The sequence below is a fragment of the Lemur catta genome, chromosome 5, assembly GCF_020740605.2.
Source record: "Lemur catta isolate mLemCat1 chromosome 5, mLemCat1.pri, whole genome shotgun sequence".
In the NCBI taxonomy this organism is placed as follows: domain Eukaryota; kingdom Metazoa; phylum Chordata; class Mammalia; order Primates; family Lemuridae; genus Lemur; species Lemur catta.
The window spans coordinates 86,836,485-86,862,625 of NC_059132.1; the positions used below are offsets into that span (position 1 = coordinate 86,836,485).

At 38.9% G+C, this 26,141-nt stretch overlaps 1 protein-coding gene across 4 annotated transcripts in view; it reads left to right on the top strand.

The window, feature by feature from the left end:
* The first annotated feature begins 2,446 nt into the window (after nucleotides 1-2,446).
* Nucleotides 2,447-26,141, top strand: part of ELF2 (E74 like ETS transcription factor 2) — a 105,117-nt gene continuing 81,422 nt past the window's right edge. Inside the window, exon 1 of one of the 4 annotated variants that reach the window (XM_045552265.1) lies at nucleotides 2,447-2,461. The gene's annotated coding sequence lies outside the window, so the exon portion shown is untranslated. Of the gene's footprint in view, nucleotides 2,462-4,984; nucleotides 5,217-26,141 lie in introns of those variants that run through there. The other 3 variants (XM_045552264.1, XM_045552266.1, XM_045552270.1) reach the window with 3 other exon arrangements.

The window sequence follows — 26,141 nt, forward strand, 5'->3', positions numbered from 1 at the left end:
AGCACAGGGCCTACGAATTATTTTAACTGTATTTCTTTTTTCCCTTGTTTGTTAACTTTGGAGTCTAACTCCTGTGTAAGATGCAAAGCTGCTGCATACCAAGATTATAAACTAAGGCAAAATATAGTGTCATCAGTAAAGTAAGAACCAAAAGCTATGGCAATTCAAAGGAGGGCAAAAATCACACTTAGTTTGGAGGGTGTTGGAAAAGCAGGAAAAGCTTCATGGAGGAGATGATATTTGAGATGAACCCTGAAGGATATATAGCTCTGACAGACAAAGCAAGGAAGGGAGTTTTGTGTAGGAGGGAGGATCCTGAGCAAAGGCACATGAGTGGGAAAGTGGAGGGCATGATCAGTGAATAGCCATTTATGGCTAGTGCCAAGACTCCATCAAGCGAAGCAGTGGGCCTGGAAAAGACAGCCACTGAGATATTCTACAGGGACTTCCAATGCCAGGATGAGAAGTTTGTACTCAGAGGTTCTGGGTAATGACATCATCAGAGCTTGCTTTGGAAAGATTAATCTGGCAGGATGTATAATACAAAGCTAATTGGAATTGGACACAGTCAGCATTAAGCATATAAGTTACAGGTCTAACCCATCTGTGAAAAATGTAAGGGAGCCTTATTTGAGACACTTTGGTTTGTAAAAAAAGGGAACCAACTTGATGTAGCTTAGGCTAAAAAGGAGAGTGTATGATAAAGAAACTGAGGTAATTCAGAGAACTCTGGAACATGTGAGCACCCCCACAGGTTAATAAACTGTTTTGGAGGGGGGAAGGTCTCACTCTATTGCCCAGGCTTAGAGTGCAGTGGCATCATCATAGCTCACTACAACCTCAAACTCCTGTGCTCAAGCTATCGTCCTGTCTCAGCCTCCCAAGTAACTGGGACTATATATATAGGTGTGAATCGCCATGCCTGGTTAATTTTTTCTATTTTTAGTAGAGATGGGGGTCTCACTTTTGTTCAGGCTGGTCTTGAACTCCTGGCTTCAAGCGATCTTCCCTCCTCAGACTCCCAAAGTGCTAGGATTATAGGTGTGAGCCACCATGCTCAGCCTCAGGTTAATAAACTTGAAATTCAGGGCCTCTTACTTAAACTCACTGCTTTCGAGGACCTGGAATGGGCCCTAGCAATATACTTGCAGGGTCAAATATTGTTGTATAATAAAATTATAAAAGGTAAGAGATTCTAACAACAGTTGGTTAACATCTCTGTTCACCCATTCATTCCTGGAGTCTGTACTAGCCACTACTGGCTACTTTTTCTCTTGGGAGGTGGTTAGAGGTTAGGAAAACTGCCTCTACAACACCTGAGGCTGTGAATAATTTTGTGACAATTACATGTTTCTTTTTAGATGTCGTAGATAAATCATTTCTAATCCTTAGATAGAGAGTTTAAACACATACGCCAACTTGGATTTTTCTTTAGTATCTACACATATAAGACAGTCTGTCCACTGTAAAACTATTCAAGCCTTGCATCATGGGTACAATGACAATTTGAGGATTCTAAAACACATTTTTTGACGATTCAGAAGAGAAATTCATATACAAAAAAGATGTAAAATATTTATTCAAAAAGTTGATAAAGCTTGAATGTGCATTTTAACTGCAATTTGAAAAGGCATTTTGTGACGTTTCAAGAAAACAAGAACTAAAGATTTCTCATTTGGATGGATGTAAAGGCTACCTTCTACCATTTTAAAATTAATTTATTAAATTTATTTACTTAATGTTTTCAATTCAAAGAATATTTAAGTTAGTCATTTCATAAGAACACTGAAATATGCTGAAATCTTACTTACAGGCTAAACTATCATTTATGGTTATCTGCGGAAGAGCAGAAGTATGGAATGACTGGGTATGTGTGAAGGGTAAGTGAAGAATGGGAAGGGAAGTAAGAGGGAAGGGGGACTTGGATTTTGAAAAACTCTATTTTGCATTATTTGAAAATTGATGATGAGAATGTGTTAATGAATCACTTTTATAATTAAAAAATAAATTGTGTAATATAAAGAAAAACAAAAGCAATCCAGTTACAACACAGAGTTCTCGTATTCCATGATCATCAGCTTGCTACTAGGACTACTGGCCACACCAGAGCTTTCAGCTTTCCTACTCACCCTGAGATCTTCAGAATGCTTTGCTGCAAACTTTCTGTGTTTCTTATTTGGCCCACCTCCACAAAGGATGCATCGTAAGACCCACTACCAAACAGCTGCCTCAGAGACATCAAATTAGGCATCTCCAAGGCCAATACCAGGGAAGCAGATTGCTCTATCCATTACTGTTTCAGCCACCTATTACAACACTAATTCTGGGAAAAATACTCCTCCAAAACACAGGGCTTAAAACAATAATCCTTTATTTTGCAGGTCACTGACTCCAAGCTAGGGGTGGTTCCAGACCTGCTCCAGGTGTGTCTCTCATCCTTCTTGGACCAGCAGACTCCCAGGTATGCTCTTCACATTGTGAATGGCAGAAGTGCCAGATAGGCAAGCAGAAACATGAAATACTTCTTGAGGCCAGGCTCCTAAGTGTCACACTGTCACTTCTGCCCATATTCCTTTGGCCAAACGCCAATGGAATAATGTAAGTGCAACATTAACAGGGTAGAGAAACATCCTATCTCTAATGAGAGGAACTACAAAGCCATATTTCAAAGGGCATGCATGCCTAGAGTACTGAAAAATTGGAAACTATGTTATCCACCACTGTTACCCACCTGGGACTTTCCATCCCACTGCCAATTGGCAGTGGGAGATACACATTTCTTCTCAAGGTGGCTGACAACATTAACAATATGACCCAGCAGGTGAAATCTGTCCCCAGCTACATGAATCAAGCTTTGAAATGCAGTAGTATCGATTATTAATTAATTCCTTACAAATATCAAAGTAGGCAATGATTCCCATAAGTTACAGGTTATTTTACAAGAAATAGGAGATAAAAATACTGCCTTAGAAAGGATGCTATGTATGCAGTATGCTGATTATTGTGTACTGAAGGTTTGAATATTACCAAGACTTTATAGATCCTTTAGTTCAAAAGGGAGTCAACCATGTTTTAGAACTCAGAAATCCACAAAACTTCGTCAGTGTTAAGGGGATCTTTGACTAACCATCGTGTTATCCAGGTTTCCCCTGTGTTTAAGTGTAAATATTTCTTAAATAAGAATAGGACACCCCGCCCCCCCAGAGTTGTTTTTTAAGCTAGGAGAAGCAGAATCACCCCCAAGTAGAGAGGCAATAACAGTATTAAAAAATAGAGATCATTACATTCTTAGGTTCTTCAAGGACTTAAATCAGTGGAGCCTCCTGTGGTTTTCTGACATTTGAGCTCTACTCTAGGGTTATTTCCATGGTTCCCACGTTCAAGAACAGCTACCACTCATATTCCTCAGGGTTTCTTCGCTCAAGACTGGTTGTGGAGCAGCAAAAAAGAGTAAGGCTGGAGCCCTGAAATGAACCTGGCGAACAGTGTGCCAGGTGCCAGGTCTATCACAGTGAGGCTGGAAGAGCCGGGGAGGGGAGCACCGGGACAGCTCCCCGCGCGCACCGGGACGGTCAATGCTCTTTGTTAAAGAAACAAATACAAGAAAACGCGGCGGCGGGGAATGGTGGTGGTGAGGGAAGCGAACAAGGCGTTTGTATGCATAACTGTGCCTAAGAAAACCCATTAATGAGACGCACCGAACGCTGGGCAACCCAGCGTACCGTGTCATTGGCTTTTGTGCACTTGGAGGCGCGTGAGAGTGCCCCGCTCAGAGGTTCCCCTTTGTGTGAAAGTGTGAAACCAGAAGCGTGCAGCGACTGCTGGGTTTTCGTTTTCGAATTCTCAGGCACTTGGCCCAAAATACTCCCTCACCAATACACTCTCCATCCTCGCACCGGTAATACTCGGACTTGAGTTACTTCTCCGTTGCGGACCGAGCGCGGAGCGACAAAGGCTCGGCGCGGGCGCCGGCAGCTCCCGGGGCAGCACCGAGGGGCGCCCGCCGCGCTCCGCAGCTGCGCGCTGGGCCCGGCCGCCAGACCGCCAGCAAACGCCGGCACCAACCGCCTCGCGGCGGGGCCGTTGGGCGGGTGGTAATTTCTGGGAATGGGGCGGGGTCGGCGGGTGTACTAGGCCGGGCGTTTGCGAGCGGGGAGGAGGAACGGGCGGCGCCGAGGGGCGCGAGGCTGGCGGGGCGGTGCGCCACGTGCGTCACCGGCCGGGGCGGGGCGGCGTCGCGCTCCCGCCCGCCCGCGCCCCCACTTCATACTTAGCCGAGGCTGAGGCGTGGGGACGGGACCGACCTAGGCTAGGAGTTTTGCAACCTCTCGGTCCCCAGTAACTGTCACACTTTCCGAGTGTGGGGTAGTCCCCAGAGGACAAGGGCGAGAGGCCTGAGTTAGGGACGGGCTGACAGCCAGGGCCCGCGAGGGGCCTCAGAGAGTGGCGAGGGTGTGAGCGTGCGGTCCCGGCCGGCTGGGAGAAGCGGGCGGGCGCTGCAGGTGCACGCGCGGTCCCGCAGTCCTCATCCGCCTGCCCCGCGCGGTGGGGCTACCCGCACCAGTCCTTGGCTGGAGAACGGGATGGGGGGGCCCCGGGCAGAGAGCCGGACAAGTGGCGAGCGTCTTTACCTGAGCAGGCGGGTTTGGAAGAAGTTGGGCTATAAGAGGAGGGCGGGATTCGAGAGCAACAGAGACAGGTTCGGCGTGTTGGTGGGGGCCGAGGACGGCGGGGCCCCGCGGGGTATAAATAGACGGTCGGGGTTTGACAGGCGCTGCGGTGACTGGCGGTGCCGTCCCCCCACCCCCGCCCCGCCCCGCCCCGCTCGTGGGGAGGGGAGGAGCGCTCGGAGCGGGCGGGGAGGGGGAGGCGGACTGGAGTGTCCTGGTGGTGGCGGCTGGAGGCCGAGGGGGAGGAGCCGAGGCGGGGGGTGGAGGGAGGAGGCCGGGAGCGGGGCGGGGGCCACCATTGCTCCCCGCGCCGAGCTCCGTGTCGCGGCCGTCGCCTCGGCGGTTGGGGGTCGGTGGGGCGGCGCAGGCGGGGGGCGCAGCGCGCCTCTGTTTTGTCTCCTCCTCTCCCTGTGGAGCGGCTTGGGCTGCGGGGGAGGCCCCGGCTCCCTCCGGACGCGCGGCCAACGGCGGCGGCGGCAGCTAGTCCGCGGCCCTGCCGGGAGGGAAAGGGGTGCTGCGGTCTTTCCCAGGCGACGCGAAGAGCAGGTAAGAGCGCGGGCAGCCGAGGCTGCAGAGGGGGAGCGCGGAGGGCGCGGCGATAAAGCCTCGCTGTCCCGAGTGCCGCCTCCTCTTTCCGCGCCCCCGCCCCGCGCCTGTGTTGTTTGCTCCGGGGTTTGCGGAGGGGTTTTCCGGAGGCTGTGGCGGTGACACTAGAAGGGGGCCGGGAAAAGGGGGCTGAGTGTCCCCGGGCAACGGTCGGGGAGCGGGACTTGGAGAAAGGGGAAGGCGCGCTGCGCGCCTGCCGGCTGGGAACGCGGGGCGCAGGGCAGGGCTGGGGGAAGAGGTTACGGACCCCGGCGCGGGGGATGGGCCGAGCGCAGCTGGTCTCGCTGTGTTTACATCTCTGCGCGAGTCACCTCTGCCGAGAAGCGGACTGAACTGACCCGCCTCATCCCGCGGGGAGGCCGGGGCGGGGGTCCGGCTCGGCTCCCGAGGAAGCGCGTCCTGGGAGGGTCTGTGTTGGGCGGGAGTCTGCGGCGGGCGCTGGGGCTGGGCGGCGAGCTCGGGGCGGGACCCGGGAGGCTCGGGCCGCTCCGTGTGGCGGGGCGGGGTGGGGGGTGGTGGTGACTGGACACCGGTTTCCTTCCCGGTCGGGCCTTATCGCCGCCGCTTACCTTTCCTTCCCTCCGCTGCTAGCTTGCACGACAGGTTGAACTCGGCAGTTCTTTTATTCTCGTTCTCCACGCCGGCCCCCTGCTGCCACTTCCCCAAATTCCCGGGGGGAGGGGTAGGGAGGCTTGGCTCTGATCGGAATCTGTTTTTTAAACAAAACAAAAACAGGCTCAGTAACACGCACGTCCAGTAACCGCCTTCTGGATCTTTTCTCGCCAAGCTGGCCCTCAGGGACCGCGCTACTGGATGTTCTAGGGGCGCGGGAGGAGGGCGGCGAGGGGCTCTGCCAGGGCTGGGTACTGACTCTCACCGAGCAGCTTCGTGAGCAGGACAGCCGAGCCCCTCTCTTGCTCTAGTTGGGCATTTTTATTCCGTCTCAATAAAGGACGGAGAAAATATTCCATTAACACCAAGAGTAATCCAGATTGCAGTTCCTAGTGTTCCTCATGTGCCAGCATCTCGGGCTTCCTTTCTAGGAGCGAGATTCACTGCAGAATAGGTTTTAAGTTCTTAGTATTTCATTAAATGAGTAAGAAGGGGACACTTCGTTGTGAAACTGTAATACTTCCCCCTTTCTTATGTTCATGAACATTTACTTGAGCTGTATGGTTTAAATTCTAATCCGGTGATGAGAAACAGTAATCGTGTGTTTGGTAATCAGATTTGCTTTTCTTTTTATCTGTGAGTCTCTATCGAGAGGTAAATTATGCACCTTTTCTAGCGCCAGAATCACAGAAAAATGTGTTTTACTAAGATAGGATTGGGTATTTGTGTTTCAGAGTTCCTTCAAAAGGTAGCACGACTTTATATAAGACTGGAAATTAGGGAATTACATTTAAGGAATTTAGGAATAAAATTTATATGGTACAGCACTTTTTTAGAGCGGATTCATATGAATATTATTGAGATATCTAGTTAAACTTGTGAAAATGAAACTGAATAGGAAATTGAGATATGTTGGGCATTTAAAATTTTAATGTTTACTGTCAACTTATTTTGAAGCTTAGTGATTTAACTAATAACTTAGATTAATCATTGTCCCTCATCTCAGACATAAATATTCATTTACACAATAATCAGCTTGAGTATGGTTGGGAAGAATTTGTAACTTTGGAATTTTTATATCCTAAGTAAACAGATTGATAACTGTGGTAGGGCCTGCCAATGTTGATAGCTTTACCTCCTCAGAGTTTGTGTACCTTTTTGTATATGTGTAGGAGAGTAAACAGCTTTATTGTGATATAATTTGTATACCATTCAGTTTGTTTTAAAGTGTACAGTTCAGTGGTTTTTTTCTTTCTTTTTTTCTTTCTTTTTTTTTTTTTTGAGACAGGGCTGTTGCCTGGGCTAGAGTGCAGTTGTGTCATCATAGCTCACTGCAACCTCAAACTCCAAGCAGTGCTCCTGGCTCAGCCTCCAGAGTAGCTGGAACTACAGGCACAGGACACCACACCCGGCTAATTTATTTTTTAATTTTTTATAAAAACGAGATCTCCTTATGTTGCTCAGGCTGGTCTGAGCTCCTGGCCTCAAGCCATCCTCCCACTTCAGCCTCCCAAAGTGCTGGGATTACAGGTGTGAGCCAACCTCAGTGGTTTTTAGTACAGTTGTTCGTTGGTATCTGTGGGGGATTGGTTCCAGGACCTCTTGAGGATACCAAAATCTGTGGATCCTCAAGTCTGTGATGTAAAATAGCATAGTATTTGCATATAAGCTATGCACATTCTCTCGTATACTTTAAATTATCTGTAGATTACTTATAATATCTAATACAGTGTACATGCTATGTAAATAATTGTTATATGGTATTGTTTGGGGAATAATGATGTGGAAAAAAAGTCTGTACGTATTTAATACACACTTTTTTTCCGAATATTTTCCATCCTTGGTTGGTTGAATCTGTGGATTGGGAACTCAGGAATACGGAGGGCTGACTTTATATTCAAAGTTGTGCAACCATCACCATAATCAACTTTAGAACATTTTCATCACTCCAGAAAAGAACCCTGTACCTATTAGCAGTCACTGTCCATTTTCCCCCAGCACTCCCAGTCTTAAGCAACCTTTGCTGATCTACTTTGTATCTTTGTAGATGGGCCTATTCTGGACTTTTCATATAAATGAAACTGTATAGTGGTCTTTTGTGACTGGTTTCTTTCACTTAGCATAATGTTTTCAAAGTTTATTCATGTTGTAACAGGTGTCAGTACTTCATTTCTTTTTATTGCTAATATTCCATTGTATGGATATATTTTATTTTTCCATTCATCAGTTGATAGACATTTGAGTTTCCACTTTTTGGTTATTATGAATAATGCTGCTGTGAATAATTATGTACATGTTTGTGTGTGAACATGTTTTCATTTCTCTTGGGTATGTATGCTTTTAAAGAAATTAGCTTTTTGATTTATTATAATACCAAAAAATTCATCCATTTTGAGTGTAACATTCACTAAATACATAGAATTGTGAAACTCACCACTTGCCAATTTTAGAACATTTTCATGGCCTCCAGAAATTTCTTATAGCCTGTTTGCAGTTAATCTTGACTCTCACCGCCAGCCTCAGGCAAGCTCTGATTCGTTTTTGTCTTCATTTGCTTTTTCTGGATATTTCATATAAATAGAATCATACAATATGTAGTCTTTTGTATCTGTTTTCTTTCACTTAGCATAGTACTTTTGGGATTCATTCTTATTGTAGCATGCATCAATATTTTGCTCCTTTTTATTGCTAAATAGTATTTCTTTTTAATGAATATACAGTAGTTCTCTGTTATTCATGGGAGATACCACTGGGGGATTCCAAGACCCTCAGTGGATGCCTAAAATCTCAGATAGTACTGAACCCTATCTATACTATTTTTTCACTTCTACATACCTATCTATGATAAAGTTTAATTTATAAATTAGGCACATTAAGAGATGAAATACATCAATAAAATAGAACAGTTATAACAATATACTATTCACAATTTCATGGCTAGGATGTTTGTTCTTACTGTAGATCTTAGCAACCTCAGTATACAATTTTTTTTTCCTTATTAAATTGAGAACTTTTACCTTTTCACTTAAAGGAAGCATTTTACAACTTCTTTTTTGGCATATCTGAATTGTCAGCATCACTGCTCTTGAGCTTTGGGGCCATTATTAAGGAAAGTAAGTGTTACTTGAATAGAAGTACTGTGATACCATGACAGAGGATCTGATAACCGAGATGGCTACTGGCAGGTCGTGTATACAGCATGAGTACTTGGACAAAGGGATGATTCACGTCCCAGGCAGGACTGAGAAGGATGGCATGAGATTTCATGTTACTCAGATTGGGGTGCATGATTTAAAACATGGATTGTTTATTTCTGGAATTTTCCATTTAATATTTTCAGACCACCTTTGACTGTGGGTAACGGAAACTGTGGAAAGTAAAACTGGATAAGGAGATGAGGGGAGACTACTGTACCACATTTTGTTTATCTGTTGACCAGTTTATAGGTGTTTGGATTGTTTTCAGTTTTTGAGTATTTTGAATAATAATCCTTGAATATTTGAGTACCAGTCTTAACATGGACGTTTGGTTTCATTTCTGTTAGGTAGATAATCTAGGAATAGAATTACTGCATCATATGTTTAACTTTTTAAGAAACTGTCAAACTATTTCCCAAAGGGACAATACCATCTTACATTCCTAACAGCCAGGTGTGAAGAGTTCCAGTTTTCTTCTTGTCCTTGCCAACACTTAGACTATTGTCTGTCTTCTTTATTATAGCCATTCTACTGGATATGAATTTGTTTACTCTTTGTGGTTTTAATTTGAATTTCCTTATGACTCATACTGTTGAGCATCTTTTCATATGATTATTAACCATTCATATATCCTTTCTGATGACAAAAGATTCAAATCTGTTGCCTATTTTAAAGTGAGTTGTTTAACTTATTATTGAGTTGTAAAAGTTTTTTTAATGTATTCTATATATAAGTCCTTTAATAATATTTGGTTTGCAAATATTTCTTTACTCTCTGTGGCTGGTCTTTTCATTTTTTAAAAATGGGGGATGGGATCCTTTGAAGGGCACACATTTTAATTTTGATGGAGTCCAGTTTCTCAGTTGTTTTCTTTTATACCTTATGATTTTGTTGTCTTATGTAAGAACTCTCTACCTAGATAGGCATGGTGGATCATGCTTGTAGTCCTAGCACTCTGGGAGGCCAAGGTGGGAGGATTTCTTAAGGCTAGGAGTTTAAGACCAAGTAATATAGTGAGCAATAAGACTGAGCAAGCAATACAGTGAAACCCTGTCTCTACAAAAAATAAAAAAATTAGTTGGGCATGGTGGCATGCTCACACTTGTAGTCCCACCTACTCTGGAGGCTGAGGCAGGAGGCTTGCTTGAGCCAGAGAATTTGAGGTTGAGCTATGATGACACCACTGCACTCTAGATGGGGAAACATGGTGCAACCTTTTCTCAAAAAAAAAAAAAAAAAAAAAAAAAAAAAAAGACTCTCTACTTAATCCAACGTCTTGGGGGGTTTTCACCTTTTTCTTCTAGAAATTTTTTAGTTTTAGTTTAAAACTTTAGATTTTATGATCTAATTTGACTTAATTTCTGTGTAAGGTGAGAAACAATGGTCTCAATTCATTGTTTGCATGTGGTTTGTTCTGTCAACCTAAGTAACAGGCTCTCTAAAAGAAAATGACATTTATTCAGGAGTGAACATTGCAGTGGGAATACACATGCCATAGTAAACTATGTGTATGTTCAGGAGATAAAGGAACACGTCCGTTTTTGAAGGAAAAATGAAGAGGATTACGTAACTGTTTTGAATCAATTATCCGTAGCTACAAGGATCAGTAACAAGGATGGTACCAATCTAAGGTGGGACAGGCAGTTGCTCAGTACATGTCCTTGCAGAAGTATTGTTTTTATGAAGTTGTGAAGTTGTGACGGACTTTGTGCTAGGCTGTGTTTTTGGAGTCTTGTGATCATACTTCTTAATTCTTTGTGCATGAGAATGCTTCCTTCATGGTCTTCCCTGGCTCTATTTGTCAGGGTGTTTTCTTTTTTTTCTTTTTGGAGATGGAGTCTTGCCTCTGTTGCCTGGGCTAGAGTGCTGTGGTGTCAGCCTTGCTCACAGGAACCTTAAACTCCTGGGCTCAAGCAATCCTTCTGCCTCAGCCTCCCAAGTGGCTGGGACTACAGGCATGCGCCACCATGCCTGGCTAATTTTTTTTATATATATTTTTAGTTGCCCAGATAATTTCTTTCTATTTTTAGTAGAGACGGGGGTCTCGCTCTTGTTCAGGCTGGTCTTGAACTGACCTTGAGCGATCCTCCCGCCTTGGCCTCCCAGAGTGCTAGGATTACAGGTGTGAGCCACCGTGCCTGGCCTATTTGTCAGGGTTTTTAAAACAACTGACTGCATTTTAATTCAGAAACTTCCACATTTCCTCCTTTTGATCAAGATCTTTCTCCAAAAGCATCACTGATCAATCGTCCTGTAATTAGGTTTTAGTTGTCCCTTGGTGCCCACATGAAGCTGTTCTGGGTTGTTGGTCTGGTCCCACATTGGAAGGAGTGATTGGTGACTAGAAAGAAGTCAGTGTCAAAAAGCTTATAGCCACATTTGAGCAACAAGGAAGGCTTGGAGGGAGTGACTTTCAGGCTAAATCTCTCAGGAGTTGATTGTTAAGTTCAGTTTTGTCTGTTTCTTAGGTGCTGGCTATCATCTCAAAGTGTAGGGGCAGCATTATTCTGTTAGGAGTTGTACTTCTGGAGAAATTTAAAAAATAACAGGTTCAAAGTTTGAAAAGGAAAATACAAATTAAAATGAATAGTAATATGATGGTTTTGAGCTATGAGCCTAGGCTTAAAGGCAATCAATTGAATAAATCAAATGACCGTAGGGAAGTAGGTGGGACATATTGTAACCATATGGCCTGTTTTCTTGTTTTGTGTATATGAGTCTCATTTTTCCTAGAGGAATTTATCCAGATACAGCATATGTAGTATTAGTAACAGCACAAACATTTCCTTACTTAACCAGTAGACAATATAGAGTAGTTTTATCATCTAGTATTCCATGGCTGGGTTGAATTAGCAGAGTGTGAGCAATAGTTGTATTAGGGATATTGCCAAAGTCACTCACTAGGTGAACGAAAGGATCTCTTAGGTTAGGTTCTGTCAAGTTACCAGGAGAAGCTACTGGTATGACTGTGAAATTTCAATTATACCATTATCCTGCCAAGTGAAAAAGGTAGACATTACGAAGGGTAAAGAGTCTCATTATAATATGGAGTCTTTTTCCATTGGCTTGGGAGAAGCTGTCTACAGTGTGATGTCATCAACTTCTCATCCTGCTTTGTAGTCGAATGTCTCTGGTTATGACCTTGGGTAGTTTGGTCGACTTTTCTGTGTGGCCCAAACATCAGGCATGAGACTTGTCCCTTAAAATTTATCTAGTTTCAGCTTACAGAGCTTCAGGAACAGAGCAGTTCCAGTTTTTAGTAATTCTGTGGAACAATGTGAGGAACCTAAAAGAATTTAGGATCCAGGCCAGTCTACAGGTAGATAATAAAAACTGGAATACAATGCACAGGTCTACAGTCTAATAACGGGTGCATATAGCTTTTCTTTAGAAACATAACTTTTCTTTCCATAGTCATCCTGATTTCTACCAAAGGTAATTAGTGGAAGACAAATTTGTTTTTAAAGTAAGTTTAGTTTTATCAAATTTTGGTCTGATCATTTACATAAGTGCAGCAAGAATAGCTATTGGCCATATTGAAATCTGAGATTTAAAAACTTGTCAAGATTAGGAAGCCAAATTAAGTCAGGCTTTAGATTTTACCTACAGTTTTAAGGTCCTGGGCCTGACAGAAAGTGATAATTTTTACTCACTGTAAAGCTGGGAACCCTTGAAGCCAGACATCCTGTGCACATTCTTAAATATGATTTTCCACTCAAATCCTTGGTAATATAACCAGTGTTTTCAATTGTATCCTGTTGTAAAGAGAGCAGATTCTTACTGAACTTAGGCAAATAACTACATTGCCATAAAAATAAGAATACTCATGATTAGTTTCTGAATTTTGAAGGGATCAAGTAGGGAGGAAAAGTAAATGCTTCCACTTTTGTTCATAAAAGTGTATCTACCAAATTACTGTAAACTATAGATTGTTTAAGAGAAAAAGTTTCCTTAAATCTGGAAAACAACATTTAAAGAATCAACAACATTTAAAATAAAGTTGTAAAAACATCTTCATTAATGCCTTTTAATTAAGTTTTATTTTGCTTAATTTTTAATTAATGGTTCCTTGAATTCATTAGTTTCTTCATTAGAGTTCTGGAAAATTTCTAGTCCATTGATCTTAAAGTCATTAGGAATGTGTATTTAAGAGTACTTGTTAGCGTTGTTTCTGTGAATTTTTTTTTTAATTTCTTTGTTTCTTTTCTTTCTTTCTTTTTTTTTAAAGCGTTGAGGTCTTACTCTGTTGCTCAGGCTAGAGTGCAATGGCATGATCATAGCTCACTGCAGCCTCAAATTCCTGGGCTCAAACGATCCTCCTGCCTCAGCCTCCCAAGTAGCTAGGATTATAGGCATGCACCACCATGCCTGGCTAATTTTCCGTGATTTTGGTTGCAAATGCTTTTAGAGAATAATTAAAAAAACATGAGTGACAAAGACTTAGAATAGCCATGGTTAACAATCTGGTGGAAGTTCATTATAATTGGCAAGTAACAAGGAAATTTGGTTATTTTTGTGGCATACAACATAATAACCAGAATTATGACTAATGACATACTAGATTTCTAAGAATTTTATACAATTTTGGAACATTTGTATCAATAAAATATCTGGAAGTATAATTGAAAGATCTAACATCACTGATTTGACAATGATTTTTGTATAATTCAACATATCACATAAACCTGATTTAGATTAATGTTTCTCTTTTATAAATCTTTGAGAATGTTTAGCATCCTGTGGAACATCCCAAAGTTAGTTTGAGGTCAAGAAATACTTTAGAACTTGATATTGGGGAAGCCTACCAAAGATGTTAAAAGGTTTAAAACACCTGATCAAAACAGGATCACAGATCACTGTGAAATATTAGTCATTCATTTAACCAGAATAATAATCAAAAGACTTCAAAAACCATACAAAATGTTACATGGATGTAAAAGAAACATTAACTCTTTCAAACTCCGGCTTTTCTAAGTAATCAAAAAACCTAACAAAGATAACATGAAACATGGGGAGTTATCTTGATAAAATGTGAAATCTTTGTTTCTTAGGCCAGTTACCAAAAAGGTAAGGAAAAACCTCCCACAGGGTGATTGCTTCTCGTTATGGGAAGCCCATTTAGATAACCTGGAAGTTGAACCTGATGAAAAGGCACTTGAATTTAATTAGACACAGGAAGAGTGTGTGTCCAAGGTTATGAGTGTACAACATATTATAGAGGAATATAAGCAAGAAAACTAGTACCTTGAGCAGGGGAATATATGGCTCTTCCTATAAGAATGGGAAATTTCCTTGTTAAATGGAGCAATTCAGGCACAGCAAAAAAAGCCATGAATACAGAATTAAGTTATCCTTTTTTTTTTCTTTTTTTTTAAACACCAGGCATTGATACTAACAGAATTAAGTTATACTGGAGGAAAACATTGCTCTAAACTGTGAAGCTGTAGTTGAGAATATGGTTGAAATTTAAAGAAACAGATTTGTCAGAATTAAAAATCAAAACCTCTTGCAATTTTTACTAAGAGCAGATCAAGACTTCAAGAAAGCTTTGTTCTAACATAGGGGACCAAATTTTTAATTTTCTGTTGTGTGTGTTGTATGTATATTTTAAATCACAGCTCAGACTTTAGAAAAACTTATAAATCTCTTTTAATTATAGCCAACTTGATCACATACAAACTTACTTTCATAAATTCATCCTTCACACACCTTCTACAACTTAGACCTTCTACATCATGCTTAGACCTTTAGTTTTGTCCTGTACTTCCTCTTTCTTAAATAACCAGTCATTCTACTTTAGGACAGAATTTAATTTCTTTTTTTCCTTATTTTGAAAAGTTATTCTCTCTCTCTTTTTTTCTCTTTCTGTATTTCTTTTCTCTCTCTTTCCTTTTCTTTTTTCTCTCTTCTTCCTCCTCTCTTTCTTTTCTCTTCCCCCCCTCCCCTCTTCCGCTCCTCCCCTTCCAGCCTCTCCCCTCTTCTGTTCTCCACAGAATCTCTCTGTGTTGCCCAGGCTGCTCTCAAACTCCTGGGCTCAAGGGATCCTCCCATCTCAGCCTCTTTAGTAGCTGGGACTATAGGGTTGCCGCCACCCCCCCCCCCCCAGGTTACTCTCTTTTTAACCTTCTTTACCAGAAATACATCTTCATATTCATAACTTCACATTTCCCTTTCCTACTTACTGGTTCCTTTCTATCTTGTTTCTATTTCCTTTCTAGATTTTACTTTTTGAAACAACCTTAAATAACCTCTGAATTTACCCAATTCTTTTTTTCTCAATAGAGAATAAACAATTCTCATTGTTTATTATAATTTATTACAATTTTCTCATCCAAAAACACTTTTTACTATGCTTTGTTTACAGAATTATATACATTTAATAGAACTGAAAACTCTTTTAACCTTAATTTTTAGTGAAAACCTAGGAAGCAAGAAATTTTGAACTGTCTGTAACTTATCAATAGTTTATAGATGAGAACCATTTTATGATTTTTAGAAACATGTTTCCCCATAACATAACTTTTATGTATATTAATAGACTGAAATATGTTTGGTCCTTTTATAAGATTTGAGAAACTAAGAACAAACATATTTGTGTTCAACAATTTACGTGTCCATATAAAGTAAAATGGAATTTATATGGAAATGATCCAGATCCTTAATGAGTGTCTGTCACTTAATTTAACATAACATAAATTTATGATTTCAAATTATGTGAAAAGTTCATTCTTAAACATTGATCTCATTTATATTTAGCTAATTTATTTTAAATAATTATACCTGAATTACTTATGAAAAGTGAGATAGTAAACAAAGGGTAGTCATTATTTCAAGTTATTTTCCTGTTAACCTTTTTTATAGTCTATGATATGGGATGTTCACCTGAGTCAGAACCTTAAATTTAAATGTATGGGTATTTTGCTGATAACTCAGAAGGTACCGCTGTTTTCATTAAACCAACAACATTAAATCAGTCTTATTTATCAAAGAGTTACACATACAGACTATTTTGTTTTTAGGCTGGTTTTATATTAGGTTATAGTAGGTTATTGTATAACCTTTGTGTCAACCCTAACACCCTAAAGCATCTATCAGAGACAAATATAAAACTGTCTGTGGGAGGCTGAGGCAGAAGGATCGTCTGAGCTTAGGAGTTTGAGACCAGCTTGAGCAAGAGTGAGACCCCATCTCTACTAAAAATAGAAAAATTAGCTGGGTGTGGTGGTGTGTGCCTGTAGTCGTAGCTACTCAGCAGGCGGAGGCAGGAGGATGGCTTGAACCCAGGAGTTTGAGGTTGCAGTGAGCTATGATGATGACACTGTACTCTATTCCGGGGTGACAGAGTAAAACTGTCCCACCAAAAAAAAAAAAAAAAAAAAAAAGATGCTGTTTGAGCAGTAAAACCAGGCAAAATGTATGGTGACAATTCTGAAGATGTCTCTATTTTATCAACAAATTTAAAAACAGATATTTAATCAAAGATTTACTTAAATTATGTGAATTAAAAGGCATTTGGGTTAATTACCACATATTTTAACAATTTTTATGAACACTTATGTAAGCCAATCTGAATAGAATTCCTTAAGGAATTTCTGTCTGACTACATCAGAGTCTATCATGTAGATGCAACATAAAACATAATATATGTAAATACTTTTAAACACAGCTAAACATATCTCTACACATACAAATATTTTACAGCTTTCATTTTAGAATTTCATTCAACATTTTTTTTTTTTAGAGACAGGGTCTTGCTTTGTCACTCAGGCTGGAGTGCAGTGGAGTGATCATAGCTCACTGAATCCTCAAAGTCCTGGGCTCAAGGGATCCTCCTGCCTCAACCTCCTGAGTAGGTAGGCCTACAGGTATGTAACACCGTGCCTGGCTAATTTTTTTCTTTTCTTCCTTTTTTTTTTTTGTAGAGACAGGGTCCCACTATGTTGCCCAGTCTGGGTAGGAATTCCTGTACTAAACCAGTCCTTTCACTTAGGCCTCCCAAAGTGTTGGGATTACAGATATAAGCCACTGCATCTGGTGGTCACATTTTAGAATTTTAGTCATGAGATAGTAAAACAGTAGTACACACCAGTTTATAAAAGACAACTGGGCCAGGTGTGGTAACTTGTGCATGTAATCCAGCCACTTCGGAGGCGGAGAAGGAAGGATAGCTTGAGACCAGGAGTGTGAGACCCTGTCTCTAAAAATATTAAAAAATATTAGCTGGGAGTGGGGCGTGGTGGCTCATGCCTATAATCCTAGCACTCTGGGAGGCTGAGGTGGGAGGATCACTTGAAGTCAGTAGTTTGAGACCAGCCTGAGCAAGAACGAGACCCTGTCTCTACTAAAAATAGAAAAAGTTAACTGGGTGTGGTGATGTGCACCTGTAGTCCAGCTACTCAGGAGGCTGAGGCAGGAGGATAGCTTTAGCCCAGGAGTTTGAGGTTGCTGTCAGCTAAGCTGACGGCACAGCACTCTAGCCCAGGTGACAAAGTGAGACTTTGTCTCAAAAAAAAAAAAAAATTAGCTGAGAATGGTGGCACATGCCTGTATTCTTAGCTACTTGGGAGGCTGAGCTGAAGGAGCCAGGAAGTTGAAGGATATACGAGTTGTTATGCACCACACTCTAGCCTGGGTGACAGAGCAAGACCCCATTTCAAAAAAAAAACAAACCAACAACAAAAAAACCAGTTGGATTCAAATTATATTTCTTATGGCTAAGTTATATTTGTCCAGATTGGTAATCTTATGAAGGCTGTGGTCCACAATTTTGGATAAAAGAGTTTGGTTTTAAAAAAGATCTTTACCCCTCCTCCCACTTTTTATTTATTTATTTTTTTACCTTTTTCAATTTCAAATGAGTTTAGGGTTAAATTTTCATGTATTTGCATTTAAGTAGGACTGGTGAATTGCGTAAGAAAAACAAAATCTCCAAGCAGCCTTGAATTTTAGTAACAAATTTTATAATAAATTTATCTTTTGTTTGTTGGTCTGGTTTGCTTGACTAGTCAATGCAGTCAGGGAAGTTATTTGCAGGTTTTTCTTCACCTTTCTCTAGCCCATGAGTGGCAGACAAAGCAATTTTTCTGCTGGATAGAAAATATGAGACTCCTTATATTATTGCTCTGAGCTCAAGATTTTCATCTGTTTGATCCAAGAGCCTATCTTTTATAAGCATTTATCTACTTTTCTTTTAAAATATCAATGCTTCAGTCACCCTAAGTGATTGTTAGTCTGGCAAACTCAAATTTACATTTCCAAAAGGTGTCTAGGTTGTTGGTTACCATGGAGGTGTTGTAATTTGTAAAGCCATTCATTTGAAAGCCCTTTAAGACTTTAAAAACAAATCTTGGCTGGAGTGCCATAAACAATGAGTTTATCTATAGCATATTATATGAGCAGAGAAGTCATCAGATTCAAAGTAGGCAAAAAAAAAAAATAGAGAACTTAGAAGACTCTATATATTAATACCATAGTTGGTTGCAATTTCTAATTTAGTTCTAAGAAAAACAGGCTTGGGGAGTTACAATGATCTCCATGATGGCCAGTGATTTAAAGACATGCACAAGAAAAAGCCATGTAGCCAGCTGGAGTTTCAGAAAGCTTGGCATACCATATTTGAGAATCCCATTCTGTTTCTTATTAATCTGTTGAGCACAACAACAACAAAAATCTTACAAATTCTGTCCAAGAATGTTAGGAGTTTGGACTGATGTTTTGTTTTATTTTATTATTGTTATTCTTTTTAATTAGAGACAGGGTCTTGCTATGTCGCCCGGGCTGGCCTTGAACTCCTGTTCTCAAGTGATTCTCCTGCTTCAGCCTCCTGAGTAGCTGGGAGTATAGGTATGCATCACCACACCCAGCTGGAACAGTGTTTTAGATTGCGACAGTTGCTTTAGTGGCTTTTTATTGGCCATCTCATCACAGTTTAGAATGTTTATTTTTGCTCTGGGAAGATGTTCCAAAACAATTAGGGAGGAAAAAAAGTAAAAGAGGCAAATCAATTATAAACATGTATAACCAAACTGAAATGAAACCAAAATAAGTATGCTCAAAAAATTTTAAGCCAGGAATGGAGACCAAACAAAAAAATTATGCACAGAAAGAACCAAAAGTTCATTCACCGGAAAAGACATGCCTCACAAGCAGAATGTAAGTTCTGTACAAAACAGAGTACTCTGCAAAAGGACACTTACGAGAAAGGGCTTGCCCCAAAAGACTTCTATGGTCCTAAGAGGAATGTAGGATCCTTCCTAAGGATGAGGCAGCCTTATCCCCAGATTAGATCCTGGCTAAAGTAAAAAAGAATTTACCAAAAGTTGGGAGTCCAAGAATCCGAGAGGAGATTCACCTGAGCTCAAAAGGGCTCAGTGTGAGTAACTTACTTGATTTTAGGGGTTGCTAATTTGTCTAAGTTGAGATTGCTTCAGTCCCACTTCTGACACCCATATGTCTGCTTAAATAACAGAGAGAGGCTCTCTAAAAGAAAATGGTATTTATTTGAGAATAGGCATTGCAGTGGGAATACATGTCCCATAGTAAACTTTGAACGTATTCAGGGTGGTAAAGGAAGACAAAAGTTTTAAAGGAAAAATGAGGATAATTACATAATTTTTTACATCAGTTATCCTTGGCTCCAGGATCAATAATAAGGGTAGTGCCTGTCTAACGTTGGATAGGTGGTGGGCAGATGTCCTCACAGAAGTATTTTTTTGTGTAAGTTTGTGGTGGTTTTTGTGCAAGGTTGTGGTTTTTGTAGAGTCTTTGATATTTCTTATTCTCAGGCATTTGTACCTGGTTATGAAACCTGGTTTTATAACTTACCATCAAGCACAGTAATCAAGACAGGTTAGTAGTGGCATAAGGATAGACATATAAGTAATACAATGGAACTGAAAGTCCAGAAATAAATACTTAAATTTACAATCAGTGAGGAAAACAATAGTCTTGTCAACAAATGGTGCTAGGACTATGAAAGTTGTCACAATCAAAATGGAGTGATTTGTGTTAAAAACTCTGGCAAATGGAGCCAGGGAAGGCCGTGAAGGTAGGAAGAATCCATGAAGAATGGATAACTTATGATATTTTCTACTTACAGTGGGTTTATTCAGACATAACCCCATCATAAACTCAGAAGGTAGTGAATGTGTATCACTTTTCTACCATTGTAAAATCAAAAAATCGTTAAATTGAGCCATTATAAGTCGGGGACTGTCTGTATTTGATTTTCAGATGTTAAATCTGTTTTGTATCCCTGGGATAAATCTCACTTAGTCATGGTATCTAATTTTGATGTTGCTGCATTTGGTTTACTAATGCTTCGTTGAACATTTTAATGTCTATATTTATAAGGGATATTAGTCTGTAGTTTTCTTATGTCTTTTGATTTGGTATCAGAGTAACACTAGCCTCATAGGATGAATTGAGAAGTGTTCCTGCCTCTATTATCTGAAAGAGTTTGTGAAGGATTGGTACTATTACCTTGTTAAATATATTTGATAGAATTTACCAGTGAAAGCATCTGGGTTTGAGTTTTTCTGTTTGGGAATTTTTTAAACTACTAATTCAGTTTCTTTGCTTGTCATAGGATCTGTTCAGGTTCTCTGCTAATATTTGGGTTAGTTTTGGCAATTATGTCTTTCTAGGGATCTTTGTTCATTTTGTCTAGGCTATTTAATTTTTTTGGAATATAGTTCGTAATATTCCTGTATATGTTTTTAATTTTGCTATGGTTGGTTAGTAGCGATATCCCTCTTTCATTTTAATTTTGATAGCATATGTCTGTTCTTTTTTACTTGGTTATTCTAGCTAAAGGTTTATCAATTTCATTGCTCTTTTCAAAGAAACAAGTTTTGATTTAATTGATTTTTTTCTATCATTTTTCTATTTTTGATTTTCTTCTGCTTGCTTAGGGTTTAGTTGGCCTTTCATTTTCTAGTTTCTTAAGATAGAAACTTCGGTTATTGATTTGAGATCTTTCTTTTCTGATATAGACATTTAAAGCTATACATTTCACTGCAAACACTGAATTAGTGCCATATCATACATTTTGATATTCTTTTTAAACCTTTTCATTCAGTTTAAAATATTTTCTAATTTCTTTCATGATTTTTTTGGACCCATGAATTACTAAGACACATGTTGTTTACTTTCCAAATATTTGGGGGTTCTTGGAATTTTATTCTGCTGTTGATATCTAATTTTTTTGTAGTGGAAGAACATGCTTTGTTTTTCTCATTTTAAAATTATTGAGACATTTTAATGGCCTAATACTTAATATATTCTGAACATTGTATGATTTGTGCTAGAAAAGAGTACATATTCTGCCGTTGGTGGGTAGAATGTTCTGTAAATGTCAACTAGGTGAAGTTGGTTGATAGTGTTCAAGCATTTCATATCTGTACTGATTTTTCTATCTAGCCATTCTACCAATTATGAGAGTGAGGTACTAAAACCTCTGTTATTTTTTACTTCTTTTTTTTTTTTTTTTTGAGACAGAGTCTCACTCTGTTGCCCGGGTTAGAGTGCCGTGGCTTCAGCCTAGCTCACAGCAACCTCAGACTCCTGGGCTCAAGCAGTCCTCCTGCCTCAGCCTCCCGAGTAGCTGGGACGACAGGCATGTGGCACCATGCCTGGCTATCTCTGTTATTTTTGAAGTATCTGTTTTTCCTTTCAGTTCTGCCAATTTTTGCTTCATGTTTTTAGAGCCCTAGTGTTAGGCATGTATACATTTACAATTGTTTTATCTTCATGATGAATTGAACTTTTTATCATTATGAAATGTCCCTTTTCCTCTCTCATATTATGTTAATTTAACCACTGCAGCTTTCTGAGGCTTACTGTTTAATTGGCATCTTTTCCCATCCTTTTATTTTCGACCTGTTTAGTTTTTGAATCTAAAGTGTGTCTTGTAGACAGCATGTAATTAAATGCTTTTGGGAAAAAAATACCATATCATTTTTGATTATAGGGCTTAATCTGTTCACATTTAATGTAATCATTGATAGCACATTTATATCTGCCATTTTGCTAGTTATTTTTCATGTTTCATTTATTTCTTATTTCTTCATTCTCTGCTGCATCTTTTGGAGTTAATAGGTGTTTTTCAGTTTATCATTTGAATTCTTTTGTTTTTTTAACTATATTTTTTGAGTTATTTTCTTAGGTTTCTCTAGAGATTACAATATGTCATAATTTATTGTAATCTACTTCAGATTAAGACTAATTTAATTATGGTAACATAAAGGAACTTTGCTTCAATATAGTTCCATTATCTCCCTCCTGTCTGTTATCATATATATTTTTATGTGTTATAAACTCAACAGTAGAGGTTTATAATTTGCTTTGCAATTGAATGAATGTCTTTTAAAACAGTTAACAGAAGAAAAATATATTTAAACAGTCTTTTATATATGCACATATATACCTTTTATGGTGCTCTTTATTTCTTTGTATGGATTTGAGTTACTATCTGGTTATATCCTTTCATTCTGAAGAACTTTCTTTAGGATTTCTCATAAAGCAGATCTGTTTTCAATGAATTATCTTAGTCTTTGGTTTTCTCAGGTGTTTTTTATTTTGTGTTTATTTTCAAAGGATAGTTTTGCTGTGTATAGGATTCTTGGTTCACAGTTTTTTTTTTTTTTTTCCTTTCAGCATCTTGAGTACGTCATCCCCTGCTTCCTGATCTCCATGTTTCTAATAAGTTGTTTTACTCTTGCTGCTTTCAAGATTTTCTCTGCTTTTGGCTTTCAACATTTTTATTATGATGTGTCTAAGTGTGGATCTCCTTGTGTTTGTCCTACTTTGGTTTGGTTTCATTGAATATCTTGAATCTGTAGATTAATGAATACTTTTCAACAATTTGGTAAGTTTGACCATTATTTCTTCAAAAAATTTTCTGCCCCTTTCTCCTTTTCCTCTTCTTCTGTTATTCTTATTACATATAAGTATGCTTGATGGCATTCTGTGAGTCTCTGAAGCTCTGTTGATTTTTAAAATGTTTTTCTCTTTTCTTCAGAATGGGTGATTTTGGTTGATATATGTTCAAGTTCACTGACTCCTTCTGCCATCTCAAATCCGCTGCTGAGTTCTGCTAGTGAAGTTTTAATTTTAGTCTTATACTTTTCAACTCCATAATTTCCATTTGATTATTTCTTATAATTTCTGTATCTTTATTGAGATATTCTGTATATTATGATTTGTAATTGTCATACCTCTAATTGCTCAAACATGGTTTCCTTATTTGGAGATAAAATTAAATTTTAGAGAGAGGATGGTACTTAAACTATGTACTACATCTTAAAATGATATTTTAATATTTTGTGATATTCATGAAAGTATGTTACTCATAAATGCTAAATTTAATTTGATAGTTTTTATTTAATGCTTACAAGAACAAGGTCTCCATTTAAAAAAAATTAAAAAAAATAATTTGCTTATAATTACTAATATTTATTGATATATAGGATCAGTGTACATTTAAAAGACATGTTATTAATTCTGAAATATTAGGTCACTTTCTGACCTGATTATATAGTGTAATGTCTACTTGTTTGTATATGCTTCCTGCTTTTAACCAGTTCTCTCATGGTAGGTGCTAAGGGGTAGGAAAAAACAGAAGAAGCCTAAAAGAATGATACAATGTGTTAAAATGGTTACAAAATATCAAAATCTTCATATCAGCCTATACACTTAATAATATAGTATTAATTCATTTTAGGTTCTTGGGGGATCATAGTAAACATGGTAAATGCTATCCCTGTTCTCATGGAACTTATATTCTCGTAGGGGGATACAGATACTACACATCTAAACAAATAAGGTAAATTTAGGATGATAAATACAATGAAGAAATAAAATAGGGTAATGTGACATCAAATAGAGAATGATGAGGAAGTCACATGTAGATAGAACATAATATGGCAGGGAAACAGGGAAGGAAAAGTCACTCTGCAAGGGTGATATTTAGGGTGAGTTTTGTATGGTGGGTGAAGAGTATGGAAGAATCTTCTAGGCTAGAGAACAGGAATTGCAGAGACAAGAATAAGCCTTAGTGTATTGTAGAAATAGGGCCAGTGTGGCTGGAGCTTAGCAAGCCAGTGAAGGAAAGATAAGGGATAAATGAGATCAGAGAGGTGGGCTGGGATAGCCCTAGGATGATCTTTATATAGATCATGTTAAAGGGTTTAGGGTTTTTTTTTCTAAGTGTGGTGGGAACCCATAGGAAAAATATTGCAATGGCTTTCATTCTTGGCTAAAGAATTAATTTACAGCTCAGTATATAATTTCTTTAACAGTCAGAGTATGAGTAAGTATATGTAGAATTAAAAAATGATTTATAAAGTATAGGAAGGAAAATAACTTTTCCCTCATGTTTATTCCTTGAAATTTAACTACCTAAAAGTAAAATACCAATAATCTATAAAACTTTAAATTTGTAGTATATTTATAACAATGAGAAAGATTCTTGTAATAACAACTTTAACCAGCTTATGTTAGATTGTAAAATTACACTTTCAACTGTTTGTAATTATGGGATTAAAGTATAGAGATAACTTCATGTAGTTGTATGATGACTGACTTTCTTTTCCTTTTTTTTTTTCTTTTGGAGACAGTGTCTTACTCTGTCACCCATGCTGGAGTGCAGTGGCCTGATCATAGCTCACTGTGACTTCAAACTCTTGGGCTCAAATGGTCCTCATGTCTCGGTCTTCCAGAGCTAATTTTTAAATTTTTTGTATAGAAATGGGGTTTCACTGTGTTGCTCAGGATGGTCTCAAACTTCTAGCCTCGAGCAATCCTTTTGCCTTAGCCTCCCAAAGTGCTGGGATCACAGGCCTGAGCCACCATGTCCAGCTTGACTTTCTAAATACTTTGGTACATAAACATTTTTTTCTTTTACTATTTCACTAATAAAAACAGGCACAGTTATTTTTCTATGGTATAGTTAATATTAAAATAATTTTTTGTTTCACTTCAGATTAGACACTGTGAAATATAATCCTTCAAAGCTTTATGTGAATAAAAATTTTGAAGATAAATTACATTTTCAAATCACTGCTATTAGTTATTAAAAACTTATGGTTTGTATAGTGAACAATACCTCCAGTATTTCTCCTTACAATGCCATATGTATATATTTAATATTCAAAATATGCCCTTTTCTAAGGAAACCAGATATGTTTGAAATATATTAGATACATCGAATCAACCTAGATAATACCGTAATTTGGAAGGAATTTTTAAATTACTCCAATTTTGTGTTAATGAATTATAATATGCATTTGAATATATTTCTTGCCTTTTTATTCATTAGCCCATCTATTCTAATGACATTGAATATTGTATTTATGGTTGTTAAAAGATGCTTGCTTTTTTTTCCTAAATGATTTAAAGTATCTTAAAACAAAGGTCACATATACATTGGAGATAATCAAATAGAAGAAGGAAACCAGGAACAAGAAAAAGTTGAGTCAGTGGTTATATTGTTGCTTGTTATGTGCCAGGACACTGTTCTGAGAGGTGTATATACATTGGTGATCCAAAGCGCTATGGCCCAGCTCTAATGGAGCTTATATTCTAGTTTGTATTGGTGGGGTAGATAGAAAGATTTACAATAAACATGTAAATAAAAACCACACCTTGTACTTTATTACAGAGGAATGACAAAAAGCTGATTTGGGGCAGGGTAAAATCTAGTAATTAAAAAATATTCTGTTTATGGCCTGATATCTTTAGATTCTTGACATGTTTCATTTAAAAATAGGATAAAACTATTTGTTTTGGTTCCCAAACTAGCACATATTAATTTGTATTGTTGGATTATAAACTTGGCCAAGAAACAAAACCAAAAAACTTCTCTAATCTGGTATTTTATATGGTTTATAGCAGTGATCCCCAAATATTTTGGCACCAGGGATAGGTTTCATGGAAGACAGTTTTTCTATGGATGGGCTGGAGTTGGGGGGCAGAGATCAGGTGGTGATGTGAGTCATGGGGAGCTGTGAATACACATGAAGCTTTGCTCCCCCACCCTCCGCTTACCTCCTGCTGG